Genomic DNA, 15,359 nt, shown 5'->3' on the forward strand with positions numbered 1-15,359 from the left:
AGCCCTAGAGAGCAATCATCTCTAAATAAGCCCTGAAGAGCTGCTTCCATACAGCCCTGTGAGCAGAAGCTGCTCTTTGACAATAACTTTTGCTCAACTTTTATTTTCACTACATATATTTTTTTCCCCTCACAAGGAAAACAATCATATCCTTTAGTCTCCATCTTATTTCTTCTGCTTTTCTTGCCTGGACTGCAGACCAGTATCAATTTTTCAGTTTCTATTTCATTCTTTTGGGGAATTAATTACAACTTTCAGTACTGATCACTTTGAGCCTATGACCTCTCACACTTGTCCTGTGAAATTGACATTTCCATCTGGTTGTTTGGTGCAGAAGAAGCCCTTAAAAAGTGCAAACATTCTCTGAGATACCAAATTTCACACTTTTCTTTTAGTTTTTACCCTCATGGAAACTCAAGACAGCAGGCTGGGGATCTCATTGGGCTGCTCCTTTCCCAAGTTAAAGCTGTCACGACCAAAACTTAGCAAATAAGACTTGAAGCTCCAGGATTTTGGTGAAACCTGCCCTGCAGAGCTGCTTTTTCCCAGATCTCCTTCCTACCTATTTTCTCATCCATCCCTAATACTACAGGAAGAGTCATCGCAATTCCTTGCTGTTCTTGGTGTCTTATTCAGATTCCTGCTTGGATTTCTCAGCCCACAAATCAATTTTAAATCTCTGTCTCAAAGGACCAATAAATCTACTATTTTGTGCATTCTGGCTCTCCATTCTCCTCGTGGGCTTTCTTGCTATTTTCACTCCATTTTATACTTCCCGTCAAACCTGTTCCCATCCTGTCCTCCTTTTTGCCTCTCTTCCAGGTTTTCCTCTTTATTCTCTGCTCATTTAAAATAAATTTCTCCTTATAACACACTACTTGCAGCAAAGCTTTCAGTGATGGTCCCACCCACGTGCCTTAATCAAAGCCCTGTTGAAGACTGTGGAAAGGTTTTAATGGACTTTGGATCACAAACTAAAAGCAGTGGTCCCTGAAACTGCCTTTGTGTTGCAGTCTGTGAAATAAACTTCAGGAATATTTAGTGAATCCAAGTTAGTTTTCTTCCTGAAAACGAAATTTTTGGTGTGTTTAAAGTACACCCGCTATTTAACTCAAGGTAACTGGATGTATTTGTTAATTTAATCTGAAAAGGAATAAATCTTGGATAATGTTCAAACCCAGAGATTGTCTAAATAAGGAAAGGATTGAAAAGAAAGGAAAACACCAGGAAAGTAATGGATTGAGAGCTTCCTGGAGACAAGAAGCAGGTATAGCCAAATGCTGGAGCTGAGGATTATTTAAAATTCCTTTGACCAGTGTACATCTTTGTGAGATGGATCAAATACTGTTTCTATTAGATGACAGGGGTTCATTTCCTCTCCTTAGATAAACACTTTAAGGTGCCAGACTCCTCTGTGAGATGATAAATGACTTCCTAGACGTCATCATAAAGGAAGTTGTTCCTTATAACTGTTCTAAATCTGTTACATATCAAATTTCCTGTGCATGGCTGCCACTCTGCAACGCTTTCCAAACTGTATTTCACAAATGCACATTATGTCTTGTAACACCAAGACATTCATTTTCCAGCTCCATCTTTGGCCCTGCTCTCAAAACACAGGAGGTCATGGATTGGATTTAGAAGTTAGCATAACACATCCTGCCTACCTTGAATTACAAAAAATACACAATCTGGATGAGTGATTTATGAATTTATAATTACAGATAGGACTGCTCTGTTTCAGTTCAGCCTGGTGAAGCTGAGAGCAGCTGAAATCTGCTTATTTCAGTGATAGGAAATTCAGGGAGAAGGTTATTGCTCTCTTTGTTTTGGAAAATGTGGATGGTGGTTTATATGTCCTACTGGAAACAACAATAGAATCTGAGATTCTGCTCGTATTCATGTACTTTCAGATTGCCTGATAGACCAATAAATATCCTGCCAGGCCTTCTGGGTCTTCACCCGTTTCCACTGACAGCAAATTTTTAAAATAAGCCTCTCTTTTTGTGGCACTTGACATTTGAAACCAAGTGCTCATTGTCAAAGCATGTGTTGTGATCAAATTAATTTCTCCATTGTCATAAAAGAAAGTTGCAAGGTCATAGAAAAGTAGAGAAAATGTAGTAACTGTATAAGCAGGGGTACAAATACCTGATGTTTGTCTCTGTGGTTGTTCATCACCAGATATTTTTTATATTGAGATTTGAGGCATGTGTCTGAAAATGCCCCTTTTTAATGGAATATTTTTATTAATTCCTAGTCTTGAGACACAAGAGAGACACTTGTTTCCTTTGAGCCCCAGCCAGTGTTTTTGCTGTCACCGGATCTGTGTGCCCGACAATGTCCTTTGGTGCTCCTTGGGCCAAGATTCAGGTGGACTCCAGGTGCCTCAAATTTCCATCACCAAAAAAGTCCTGAAGGACCAACACAATTCATGTGAGCTTTTCTTCCACCTCCCAAATTATTCCAGTTTTCACAGAGCCCTGCTCTTGGTCTGATTCTGCAATCCCCTCATCAAACAACACACATTTTTAAAACTGCTCTCTGGATTAATGAGTTCACATGCAATTAATTCAAAGCACTAAGACCTAAACGTGTAGTGACCTGAGGCACAGAGGCAGAAACTGGAATTACTTGCTTTACACAAATGTTGGGAGGAGGTTTCAGAACGGCTGGAACATCAAGAAATGTGTGTGGGATGGTGAAAGGAATGGTGAAAAAGCACAGGAGTCCTTGATGTGTATTTGTATTATTGCTTTTGTTTTAGCCTTAGAGCTGTTTGGAACGTGGTCATGCCACTGCTTTGCCTTCCAGTGACAAATCTGAAGGTCTTAGAAAATAACAGTTCAAGTTATTCCAGGCTGGTGTTCATTTGAAACACTAAAGATGCTAAATCCCAGTCTGGTTTGGTCAGGAAAAACTGAGCAAAGAAAAATGTGAGTTAGCACAGAAAAAATTGAGCAGTACTGGGGTCTACCCCAGGCTATTACGAAGCCATCAAACAGGAGGGCTGAGAACCACCACTCTGAAATAAAATAGTGCGATCAAGGCACTTGCTCTTGCACTGTAGGGATCATATTTTAACATGAGGTATCTAGTCTGGATACACACAGCAGCCCCTGATTTAGCCCAGCACAGGTGAAAGCAGCTCCAGCACTTTCATGCATCTCCCATCTCGAGGAGATGCATTAATTTTTCTGCACATATTCTTTCACTAAAGCCTTCACCAGAGAGGAAAACACAAATGTATGATTCATAATCTAAAGAGTGTTATTGCTTTAGAATATCACCTTTTCATTGGCTAGCGAGCTTGTTTTGAGAGGTAAATTGCAATTGCATCTATATAAATGCCAGTTTATCTGTTAGCAGAGTAGGATTTTTAGTTGCTTTGGTGACTTCAGTTTCCCTAGCAGAGGAAAGAAGATGATTACCCAGTTCACATGGAAAATGGGCAGCTTCAACCTTCCTTCAGTGGGAATTCAGTTCCCTGGAAAACTTCTCAGGCTCAGTTTGTGTGGACTGTTTATGACCCTGACTTAGCAAAGCTGTGCCTTCAAATCCATATTTTATTGGTTGGAGAGAATAAAATACCCGTGGCTCAATATCAGATAGTACAACTGAGGGGGACAGCATTTCCCAGAGAGTTTGCAGTTCCTTTGTCCCTGCAGTCTCTCTTAGCCTGCAGGACACTGCCAGGACACACATTCCCAGGCAGAATAAAGATATTTGAATACAGATGTCTGACCTGAGCATAACAGTATCTGTCAGAGCCCCCAGGGAAAGCCTCAATGCTTCAATCACCTGAAGAGATTGGTAGCTGTAAGATCTATTTTCCTGGGGAATCGTTACTTGGATGATGAAAGATCAGGAGACAGTTCCAGTGATATGCAATATTTGTAATGATGTTACTGTAGCCAGTAATTATTTCCAGCATTTATTTATTTTCCTTAGTCTGTCAGCCTTCAGAGAGGTGATTAGTATTGGTTTAGAAATCCTGGCCTCCTTTAGCTTTTATCAGTGAAAAATTCTTTTTTATTCCATCCCTCCTGCTGTACCTCCAATCAGTCCTTCAGCGTGTCCCTGAGAAGATCCTGCTTTCCTCCTTCCAGCTTAATGGGGCTGCCACTGGCTTTGTTCTTCATACTGGAGACACCCTGAACACCAATTTTCACTTGATCTTGATTTCCACATCACTTAGAGAGCCTAAAAATGTCAAGGTGTCTGAGAGTGGGATCAGGACCCTGTGACTAAGACTAGCCCTATATTTCTCCATTTTCACACTGAATTGTCAATATTTTAGCACAGCCTTTTCTATTTTGGTTACAGGTTTGCCCCTGTCAGAGGCAGTTTTTCTGGGCTGGGGCAGAAGAGTGACCTCTTACCTCTGCAGCTCCCAGGATGAGAGAGTATTAGATGAGGACATGTTCTTACACCATAATAATTCCAAAATATTTGCTTTGATTTGCATGTTTTGAAGATCTGGCCATCCCCATCAAAGATTCCTCTGGTGATGGATCGTAGCCCCGGGCTCAGTACAGAAAGTGCAGAAAATGCCTTTCCCCAAGAAGCTGTCAAGGAGACCTCTCTCTGATGTGACCTCGCCTGTGAGCCTGGATGTACTCCAGCACAGGGGAGCCCTTTGAATCTAAAATGTATATAAACACAAGTACACAAATCCAGTAGCAATACAGAGATGAAAAAATGTCAGGACATTGTCTTTGTAAGAATAGCTCCAGAGCAGGACAGTTTCTCGTGGCTGCTCTGCCTAAAATGGGAAGCAGCGAGCAAGAGCAGCACTTGGAAGGAGGCACCACGCCTGGCTGGAGCCTTGGGCTGTGTGATAGAGCACCACAGATGCTGACACCCGCGGGGCAAGCTGAGAGGCTGCCTCCTGCTGCATCCCATCTGATAGCGCTGGTTTGAAAATATCCTTAATTTTCAGTGTCGGAGATAAGGTCTCTTATTTATGAGAGTGAAAACTCCTCTGGCATGGAGAGGAAGCACCACGGCGTCTGCCCTGAAAGGCATCGAGGTCTCTCTCAATGCCCTCAGAGGGATTAATACAAACATTTGCTGAGTCTGCTGCCATGAGAAATCCATCTGGGCTTGTACCTTCCCTCCTTGTGTGCCCACAAAGAAAATATACTCCAGCTTTAAGCATTGCGTTTATTCAGTACCAAACAGGATGTAAAATAGCAGCACTTAGAGCTAAGAAAAAAAGTCTACATTTCCGGCTGGCTCTATTAGCTGACAGATCGCCTGCACTGTAAATTGTATCAAATACTTCCCTTTTGAAAAACGATGTAGATAATGGCTGACTATTAGCACTAATTGTACCCTGTGATGTTTGGGAAAACTCAAAAACGACTGGAAGAACAGCCAAGAAAAGCTGAGAAATCACTACAACAAGTGATTTAATGAAGTGATAAGGTGTGTATAACACTCCCTGCTTGCAAATGAAAAGACGCCTCTCCTGGCTTTGATTTGTTGCCAAAAGTAATAAAAGATACAACAACTAAGGAAATACAAAAGCAATCAAGAATGCAACCTATCTTCGTGATCATTTTCCTGAAATAAAACACCTTGGGAAATATAGAAGTACCAGGTTCAAAGCAGAAAAAGGAGCTCGTACATTGGTACGAACATTGCTGCATGCAGAAAAAGGAATGGGAAGTGATTTTTCCATACATGGTTATAAACGACATCATTTAAAATCGTTTGATGAAAATCATATGATGAAAATTAAAGATGGTGACAAAATTTGAGCACCAGACACTAAAACCCAGGAACATTAACAGAAGTTGATTTATTTCTTTCCCCATGGCAGAGACGAATGACCCCTGGAATTGTAGCTGTACTTCTTGCCTGTTCAGCTTCACTGTTTTCAAAGCTCACTTTTAGTTTTACCAAAAAAAACCTATTTCAAACCCCCAAACTTTTTGATTATGCAGATGGTTTTTCCAGCCTAGTTTTGGGAAGAGTGCCCTTTTCGATGACTATTATTTACATTCTTTATTCTCTTTAACTTATTTCCCACACAGAAGAATTCATAGCACTCCTGGAAATAATTTTGCAATATTCAATTTGCAAATTCTGCCACATGAACAATCACTTCTAATCCGTTTTTATGCATCTTCCTTTGTTTTTTTTTTCACACCAGGCCCTAAAATCTCACAGTAGGCCCTGCGACTATGCCAGAAAAAGCAGTTGTAACATTTTTAGCCATTAATTATTTGGCTCATTCAAGTCATGAAAAATTCCCTTTTCTAGGAATTGCATCAAATAGTGCATATGTCTGAAAGGACATTAAATATTAATATTGGGAAACACTGTTCTCTCTTCTTCCTCTTCCAAAGTCCCTCTTTGATTTACTGCTTTCTGTAGACCCAAATGTAAATAGTGTCACAGCAAATAAGTGTTTAGTGTCTGTGAAGTTTATTCTATTGGTCTATTTAGGTTCTTAAGCCTGAGTTATAATGCATATAAATTAGTGGCCAGTGAGTGTTGTTGAACTATCTGGAAGCCTTGTCACTGACAAAGTGACCTGTGCTGGCTTTCTTGCCAGGAGGAATTGAAGTTGTTATGCTAAAGTCTGGACAATTGGATGTAAATATTTACCCACTCAATGAGGAGGTGTTAAAGCTAACTCGGCCTCAGGATGTTAACTCCTGGAGATCACACGGGTCCCCATGGGAAGCCAGCTTCAAGTTCCACGGGGAAAATTCAGATCCTGCTGCAGTAAATGAAGAGTTGCTCGAACACAGTGATGAGAAGGAGAAGTTTGGGCTTGATCATGAGCGTGCCTGGGAAAAAAGAGGGATCTCCCTCTCTTTCTGTGCTTCCCTCACGGTGCCCATCACTGTGTTTTGTCTGGTATTTTTAGTTCTGAGGGAAAGCCAATGCAAAGAGGTAGATCTTGGTGCCCCCCCAGCCCATCTGAGATGCTCCAAAGTATCCTGCCTGGCTTCTGCCTGGAGCCTCAGGTGTGTGCTGTAAGTCTTCCAGCACGTGGGTATCTTAGCTAGGCTGGGGTGGCTCACAGGGCATGAGGCAGAGGTGTGTGAGCAGCTGAAGCAGCTCCTCACCCTCAGGAAGTCAGAACAATGAACACCAGCCCAAGGGCTGCATTTTCGGTCAGTCTGGAGACTTTCTGTCAAAATCCGGTAGCATAAAGATGGTGATTTTTGCTTTAGCAGTTTGCTTCTGTATCCCTCCTCTGAGGGACAATCTGATGCAGCCTTTGACGGGATGAGTGATTTTTAGTACCTTCTTTTTCCTTCTGAGACTTTGGCAGGGTTTGATGCTCAGGACAGTATGGGATCCACTGGCTTCCCACTGCTCAGAGAGCTTCTCTGGATATCCATCACTTGTGACCACTGGAGCAACCAGGATCTGTCCCACACTGTCAGTGCAAACTTTTGGATAGGAAAGGGCTTTGTGGCCTGTGGACAGTAGCACATCTATTCCTGGGCTCCCTGCCTGTTCCCTCCTGACCCAGGAGAGATCCAACTCTGCCCTCTGCACCTGCCTCAGGCAGCTCCCGGGCTCTTCAGCATGGCCCAGAGCCCTCCAGCACTTGCAGGCCCACGGGGCTGCTGCTGGATAAGGTTCTTTGAACTTACACACCACAAGATTGACTCCCAGGGCCACCCTCTGCATCGTCCCGGGCGGATCTGCTCCCTCAGCAGCAGATGCCCTGCGAAGTGGGGGTCATCCCTGTCCCTCAGGGAAAGGGGACAGCTGCTGCCTTTGGATCCCCTCTGTTATGTGGCCCCTCTGGTCAGTGAACTCCACAGAGATGTGGCTGTTAAGCACGACCAGAAATGATTTATTGCAAACACAGTGTAAAGGATTTCTGCTTGCTCCACGTTGCTGCCCCTCTGCCATCTCCACGTGTTGCTTGAACATCATGTGCAGAATAAGAGGACCACAGGGCTTGGAGAACAGGAGTTTCTGAGGAGACACAGTAGGAAAAGCAGCACGTCTACCTGGCATTGCCTTCCAGAGTGCTTTGGGACTCATCAGTGCATGACAGAGTTCAGGTCACCCAAGCTGAGGGTGGGGTGCCCTCAGAAAGGCTGCAGAGCCCCACACGGACAGGACTGACCTTGGCTGACTCCTTTGGGGGCTCTCGGGGTGTCCCACAGGCAGGGACAGAACAGCACCAGGGCTTTCATCTTCGTAGCTGCCCCTGGGAAAAGCCTAAGAGGACGCTGGAGAGGTAACCCTTAATGTCATCAAACAGTGAGCAGGGATATATCCTTGTTGAACTCACACCTTCCTTTAGAAGCACAGGCTTGTCCTCAAAGCTCTCTCTTTTTTTTCCAATAAAGAAAGTGGGGAACAGAGGAATTCATTTTGCCTCCACTAGATTATAAAATTTCTCTGTGTATTTGTTGTCTGATGCAGATCAAGGACCAATGCTGTCAAGGTTATAAGGGAACGGATATTTTCTCTGAAACTTTCAGGGAAAACTATCCCAGAAAGTTTTGCTTTCAGGGCAAGACGTAGACAGAATTAAAGCACATCTGCTGCGCTTAAGTAGTTTTCAACTTCTTCCAAGAGAGGAATACCCCAGTTTCCAATTTCATCTTCCTAAACCAGTGATTCTTGCAGAGAATCACAGCAAGCCTTTTCCCAGGATTTTTGCTAGAAGCCAGTAGCAACTTGAAAAAGAAATTGCCTGACAATGCCTATGTATACACATATTTGGAATGCCAGAAACAGCTTTGCATGGATTTGAAACCACTCAGACAAGGTGACTGGCTCCATACACCCCAGAACTGCCGCTTGCTGGCCATACAACACAGAAATGTCTGCTCAAATTCCAGGTAAACACAGCAACAAATACCAATAAAGGAGCAGGGACAAGTTTTTAACCCATGTTAAGAAAATTCACCAGTGCTGCTCTTGATTCGGTTCATGTTTGTCCTAAAGTGGAAGATGAAGCATGTACTCAGTAGAAATTTGGGTTTGGGGGTTAATTTTGCTCCCTCGCTCTTCGCAACATAAAATGCACTTTTTACAAGACATCAAAATGGTAAGTTGGCACAACAGGGACAAGTTAATTTAGCTCTCAGAGAAGCTGGCTCCACATGTCTCAGATTGTCCATTCTGTGACACTCTCTCTCCCTTTTCCCTTTCTCTTATCTCCCTTCTGTCTCCCATCGGCCGCAGAAGGGAAACCAAAGGCCCCGACCACCCACGGGGCCTCCTCAGCAGCTGTAAAACAAAGGTGCCAAGAGCCAAAATGCCTTTTCTCCAGCAGTGCCATCTCCCGTGGCTGGGCTTTGGGTTGGCATCGGGGGCCAGGTCAGATGTCAGCCGGGGAACTACTTTTAAAATGCAGAAGGAAAACATCCTTGCAGTTCTTCCCTCAGCCTGAGTGTTTCCTCTGGGGAATTTGCTACCCTGTTGGATGTACAAAAAGAGGATCCTTTGGGGGGGCTGGGGGTGTATGTGGGTTTGTTCTCTGTTCAAGGCCCAAATGACTTGGGTTGGGCTTTCTCAGCGCTTTATGGGAAAACAGCCATGGCCCACCTTGGCTTTTATGGGAGAGGAAGAATGTGAATCAGAAAAATTAAATTCACATAACTTTGTGGGTGGCCTTCCCTGCTATGCAGAGTATCTTTGTGTACACTCATGTCTGCCATGACTTTGAGAAAAAGCCCTTTACTTGTATGGCAACAAACTCATAAGTCAGAGTGTTTACGTTCCTGAGCACTATATCATATTTCCCGACAGAGTTAATGAAACAAATGAAGCAAAACTCCACATGGATTCCTGTGTTCACTGAAGGCTTTTCAGAATTCTTACAGCTCCTGGTTGTGGTGATAGCTGAGTGTGCTGAGCCTTATTTTCCATTTGCTGAAAAATCATAAGCTGACCGGCCTAGTCTCGATTCTTTTTTATCATGAGGAATGGAGGATTAGGTTAAAATACTCTTTAAAACTACATCCCACTTCTTTCAGCTGCTCCAAAGTCAGTTTTCAGAGTGACCCAAAGGATTGGTCAGCTTCACAGGGACCTGACATGTGTTTAAAGTTAAGAAAGTGATTGATGACAGGGTACTTTGAACACACATTTTCCTGACTTGGGTCATCAGGCAAATGAATCACTAAATTCATTCAATGGGGAAGCTGCAAAAGCATAAATATACGAGTGTTTGCCATGCTGGGTTATTAATGTGGTGCCTTCCAAAGAGGTATCGTCAGGTCTCGGGGATGCCAGGGAAATGTGTACAGCAGAGCTCATTCACAGGAAACAGGGCTGCACTTCTTCACCTATTTTATATTTCTGATCAGTTTTAAAACATAAAAACAATGAAGTATCCAGATCTGCACCCAAAGAAGAAGGTTTTTATGAAGTACAAGTGGATATTGACTTTCTGACTGGGTTTTCACACCTACTTAATGCGGCTTTAGACTGGTTACATATTCACTTCTTGAGGCAAGGCACCACGAAGACACTTCGGCATACAGATGGAAGAATGTTGCTCAGGAGACACTTCCACGTTTACCTAATCATCCTTCTGTGGCCAAAACTTCCTTCAGGAAGGGGCCTCAGGAAGTTCCTCACCCATGAAGTCCTGTTGACTGCAATGGAATGGGCAGATATGAGTAACCAACCCCAGAGTATAAAGCCAGTTCAGAAACTAGCCCTTTACTATCAAAATTCTTTCATTTTTCGTTTAAGAGTTTCATATTCTTGCAGATCTCCTACAGGATAAAAATATTCAAGATTAAAACTGTGTGTAAATTCAGACTATGCCATAAATTGTGTATATAGACTAGGATTAATATGCTATGCTATTCTTAAATAAATCGTGTTTTAGATAAAATGAAAGTTAAATATTTGGATCTTAAAGTAGGGATTTTCAAGGATGCCTTACCCCAGATTTCTGTTGATTTTTTATATATATATTCATGACATAATTTACTTAGTAAAAGTTGAATTTTGCTAGTCCTTCTCCAAATTCTCCAATCATTGTCTAACAAAAAATTACCACTTGGCTGAAAATTTGTTGAAAACACTGCCCAATATAAAATGACAGGAATACCATGTCTTTCAAAAATATTCCTCCAAAATCACCCTGCATCTCACAAAAAAAGAAACAATTGGGTTCTGAACTATGCATAGCTCTAAAGGCTTACTCTCAAGCATCCATTTTTAGAAATACACAACAATTCCTCCAGCTTTTTAAATAGCTGAGACTTAATATGCCATAAAAACATACTGTAAATATTTCTGTTGCTGGAATGGTGTCTCTGTTACCACAAGGAGTTGCTAGGATATTATCTGTGTCAGGAAGTTTGTTGTGCCTTCATAAAGGAAAACTAACAGTCATTTTGATGCATTATGCAAATAATATCCTGTTTTCTCAACAGATTCCTTTGCAGCAATCAAAATAAAAAGCTCTCAGCCTCTGAGCAGATTTCTTTACTCTGCTCTCAGCTTCCCTGCAAGGAACAATTCCATTTTTCCTACAGTGATTACAGCAGTGAATAAACCTGTGTCTAATTAAATTTAGTGCTCGAGATCATACTGCAGACCCATCTCAGAAAGCCTTTAAGAAAGAGAAAAAAAGTCTAAAATGTTTAAAATAAATCATTTTTGTCACCAAAATTATATTTAGAAATGACTGCTAAACTGACACCTCTGTTCCACTGATGGCTATCCAGTATGATGTATTTAACAGAGGTGTAAATTGATGAAGTTCATCTCTGTAAAGGAGAAATTTGGTTGCAAAACTTTTCTGGCCCCATTCTTTCTGAGACCTTAGAAGAACCTGTGGTAGAATTTAACATTATTAAAATAAAAAGAGGAAGTTATTTTCTCTTTAAGACACATAATTTATGCTTGACTTGCCTTTGAAGTTGCCAGGATGGTTTGGGTTTTGTTGGGGTTTTTTTTAATATCTGCAGGAAGTCGCTCAAGTCCAGCTTAACTCTAGGTAAGCCACAGCTTTGCCGTGCTGAGTTTGGACTTTGCTGTTTATTTAGGTGTTCTTTTAAGGGGTCCTTTAATTCCTCCCTCATTCCTGTCCCTTGTTTTGGTCTTTGTTTGAACAAGGACTGAATGGAGGTTAAGGCCTCCAAGTTATGGCTACAGTTTCTTGTTAGAGAAAACAGTTCTGCTGGTCTTTGATTGAAGGTACAGCACATAAACTGTAGGCCCAAAATCCAACCAAATGTACTTCAATTCTTTGGAGCTCAGCGAGCCTTTAAGCTTCTGTTAATTGCTTGCATTGCCTGGTGGTGGTCAGAAGCAAAGGCTCTGGGCTGCACAAGAACATCCAGTGCCCTGTTTCTGACCCAGCAGGACGAGGAAATGTCAATATGACGAGAAGGTCTCGGGAGATCTGCAGTGTGAATTCCAGGGAAAAGTTATTCAAACAAGCATGAAGTGGATTTTGCGCAATCTGTTTCAGTTTGACTCGTTACTGATTTGGGTTTTTGATGACCATTGAAAAACTGAAAGGTGAAAGGAAGTGTTTTCCTGAGAAAATCAAAATGGAACCTGTGCTAAACCTGGTTTTATCCAGCACTGGGTTTAAGGTTGAGCAATAGCACTCAATAGTGGACTCATTACATTTGTTTGACAAAGGAAACTACGAAAAATGCATCTTCATAAGATTTTTTTCTTAATTACACAGCAGCAAACTGGGAAAAAAATTCCCGTATCCAAATATATGTCCTAAATGGTTTTCAGTTTAATGTCAGGTGTGGAAAATTTTACCTGTATGTTGGTAATGTGTGACTAATACTGATTGGTAAATCAGAGTTATTTGGGTTTTAAAGCCACTGCACAGGACCTGCTTCAGCAATGAAATAAAGTTAAGGATGAAAAAAAGACAAGTTAATTATTCCATCAAAGGAAAACCACTCTAGATGTATTTGGCACTTATATCACTGATATGTTTACAAAAAAGTTAAGTATTAAGTATTTATTTTAAAATATGCATAGGAATAAGGATGGGACCCTGAAGCACTCACAGGGTGTGTGCTATTTTTCTTCTATTCAACTGTCTAAAATTTTAGTGGGGTGGTAGCAGGATTGGATAAAATGTACATACAGCTGTCTTTAAACAAAATATTAAATCACAGGCAGAGAAATGAAGCATAAAAATAGATATATACTATAATTCAGATGGAAAAACAGTTCACATTTGTAAAGCAGTTAGAACAGTACAAATGACACCACCATAATTGTAGCATAGTTCGCACAGCATGTATCTAATTTTAGCTGAGAATATTACAAATGACAACTATGATTTTCTGAGCCTAAAGGTTTTTAATGAAATCATTTAACTTGAAGAGTTTGGGAAGAGAATGTATTTTGAAGGACTGAAGTGAAGCAATGATAACATCATGCTGATTATGATTTTCAGGGAGTCCAAGCATTTCATCACTGCTAATTCCCACACAGAATCACCCATTAGTTTTAAATTAATGGCCTACTTTTCATTATGTAAGGAATGAAGAAGAGAGGAATCACTTGGGGTTTTCTTCAGCTCTCCTGACAAGTAGAGGTGAATTCAGCTGTTTACCATCTAGCTGCTCTCAGCAACTACTAAATACCAGCCTCCAGCCCTGTTTACCTGATATTCTCCTTCTACCAAGATGGCTCAGCACCTTTATTTTGGTTTAAGATGTGTGAAATCTTCATCTTAATCTTCCCATTTCTCTAAGGAGCTGAAACAAGTGTCCCAGTTTCTGGTGATACCAATTCCCGTTAAAATAAAAAGCGAAGCTCAGACATCTGCTGAGGGGTAGAAGGACCTGACTGACCTTTTTGTAGTGGAAGATGTGTTGATCCTTTCTGAAAATGAGAATCCACTTGGAGAGCAAAGAGTGTCAGCAAAAACCTGGTTTGTTTTGGTACAGTGTCTGCAGCACAGTGAGAAGGACTGCAGCTCATCACCAGATTAGAAAATTTCCAAAACACAGTTATGTGCAGTCTTTTTAAATTAAGTAGATACACATTCTCATTTCCTTGGGGAAATGCACTTAAAAGGAGGTCTCTTTGCAGTGAGAAGACAAGGGCAAGTTTTAAGGCACAGAAGAAGGAGAAGAGGGAATAACAGCCACCACCTAAGCTTCAAACTGAATTTTCCTGTGTAGCAGTTTGCCGTCAGATTTGTTGAATCACAAGTTTCTGCTTTCGAGCAACAGGATTGACTGTGGGGCAAAAACTTCTGTATTTATGGGGTGATTTGAAAACAGACTCAATACCAGAACCTCCTTCTGCCCCCACTGGTACGTGTATAACAATGTTGGTGTCAACTTTAGGAGTGAACAGGGACCGAATCCAGGAATCCACACCTGGGCAACAGTTCTGCCAACATTCTAACTTCAGTACAGAATCCAGACTGGTAATTTTATCTGTAATGGATCTAAAGTGAAAATCTGAGCTGTGTAAAGTTCTGATAGCAAAATACTAAAAAAGATTCCATTTATGCCATTTCCCAATTTCTCACTGTTTAAAGAGGCAGACTTTCCAAAAAAAAAAAAAAAAAAAAAAAAAAGCGTTTAGAAGCATTGGTGAACCTCACAAACTACCTGAATTAAGTTTTGAATTCCAAAGCTGGCTTGTCCTCCAGGCTTGGGAAAAAAGGTGCAAATCAATGTGCAAATCTTCAACACTGGGCAAAACCCAGTCCTAACCAGTAGATGTAACACAGCCTCATGCCAGAGACTCTGCGCCTGAGGTCCCCCTGTGCTAGGTGCTGCACGAAGATAAATACAATTTGTAAAAAGCCCATGCACCTCAGAATTTCAAATCCAACTAGGCAAGACACAGAAAGTAAGCAAAACTACTTGTTTTGCACATGGGAAGTGGAAGCACAGCTAAATACCTGCTTAAGTTCATGCAGGAGCTCTGTGCTGCACCTGAGAGGTGAACTCCATTTTCCCGAGTCCTGGTCCAAAGCACCCACCAAGTGCCCCACTCATTGTTCAAAACCCAGAATAGTTTTATTGAGAGGTGGCAGTGACCATGCCCAAACATGACCGGTGTTGCTGAGAAGGTTCAACCTAAGCAGACCAAGAATAGAGAAAGATACAGGCACAGAGAGATAGTAAAGTGAGTCATACACTACGTGAATAACAGCAATTAGGTCCTCTGAGTACTGCTACCCTTCTGTCTTTTTTGTTCCTGCAGCTTTTGCTGTACTTCTGGGATTCCTTGGAGAATCAAGACATGGAAACTCCCATGGACCAGCACTTTGAGGCGAGCATAAGAATCTTGGTTAGTCTGCATACAAAAAAGGCCGGGTTCCTTACAGTTTCATTCTGAATACTGTCCTACAAATCTGATTACTTTAATTCAGCCTATTTATACCATGAACGCCTCCATAT

This window comes from Corvus hawaiiensis, chromosome 6 (assembly GCF_020740725.1).
Source record: "Corvus hawaiiensis isolate bCorHaw1 chromosome 6, bCorHaw1.pri.cur, whole genome shotgun sequence".
In the NCBI taxonomy this organism is placed as follows: Eukaryota; Metazoa; Chordata; class Aves; order Passeriformes; family Corvidae; genus Corvus; species Corvus hawaiiensis.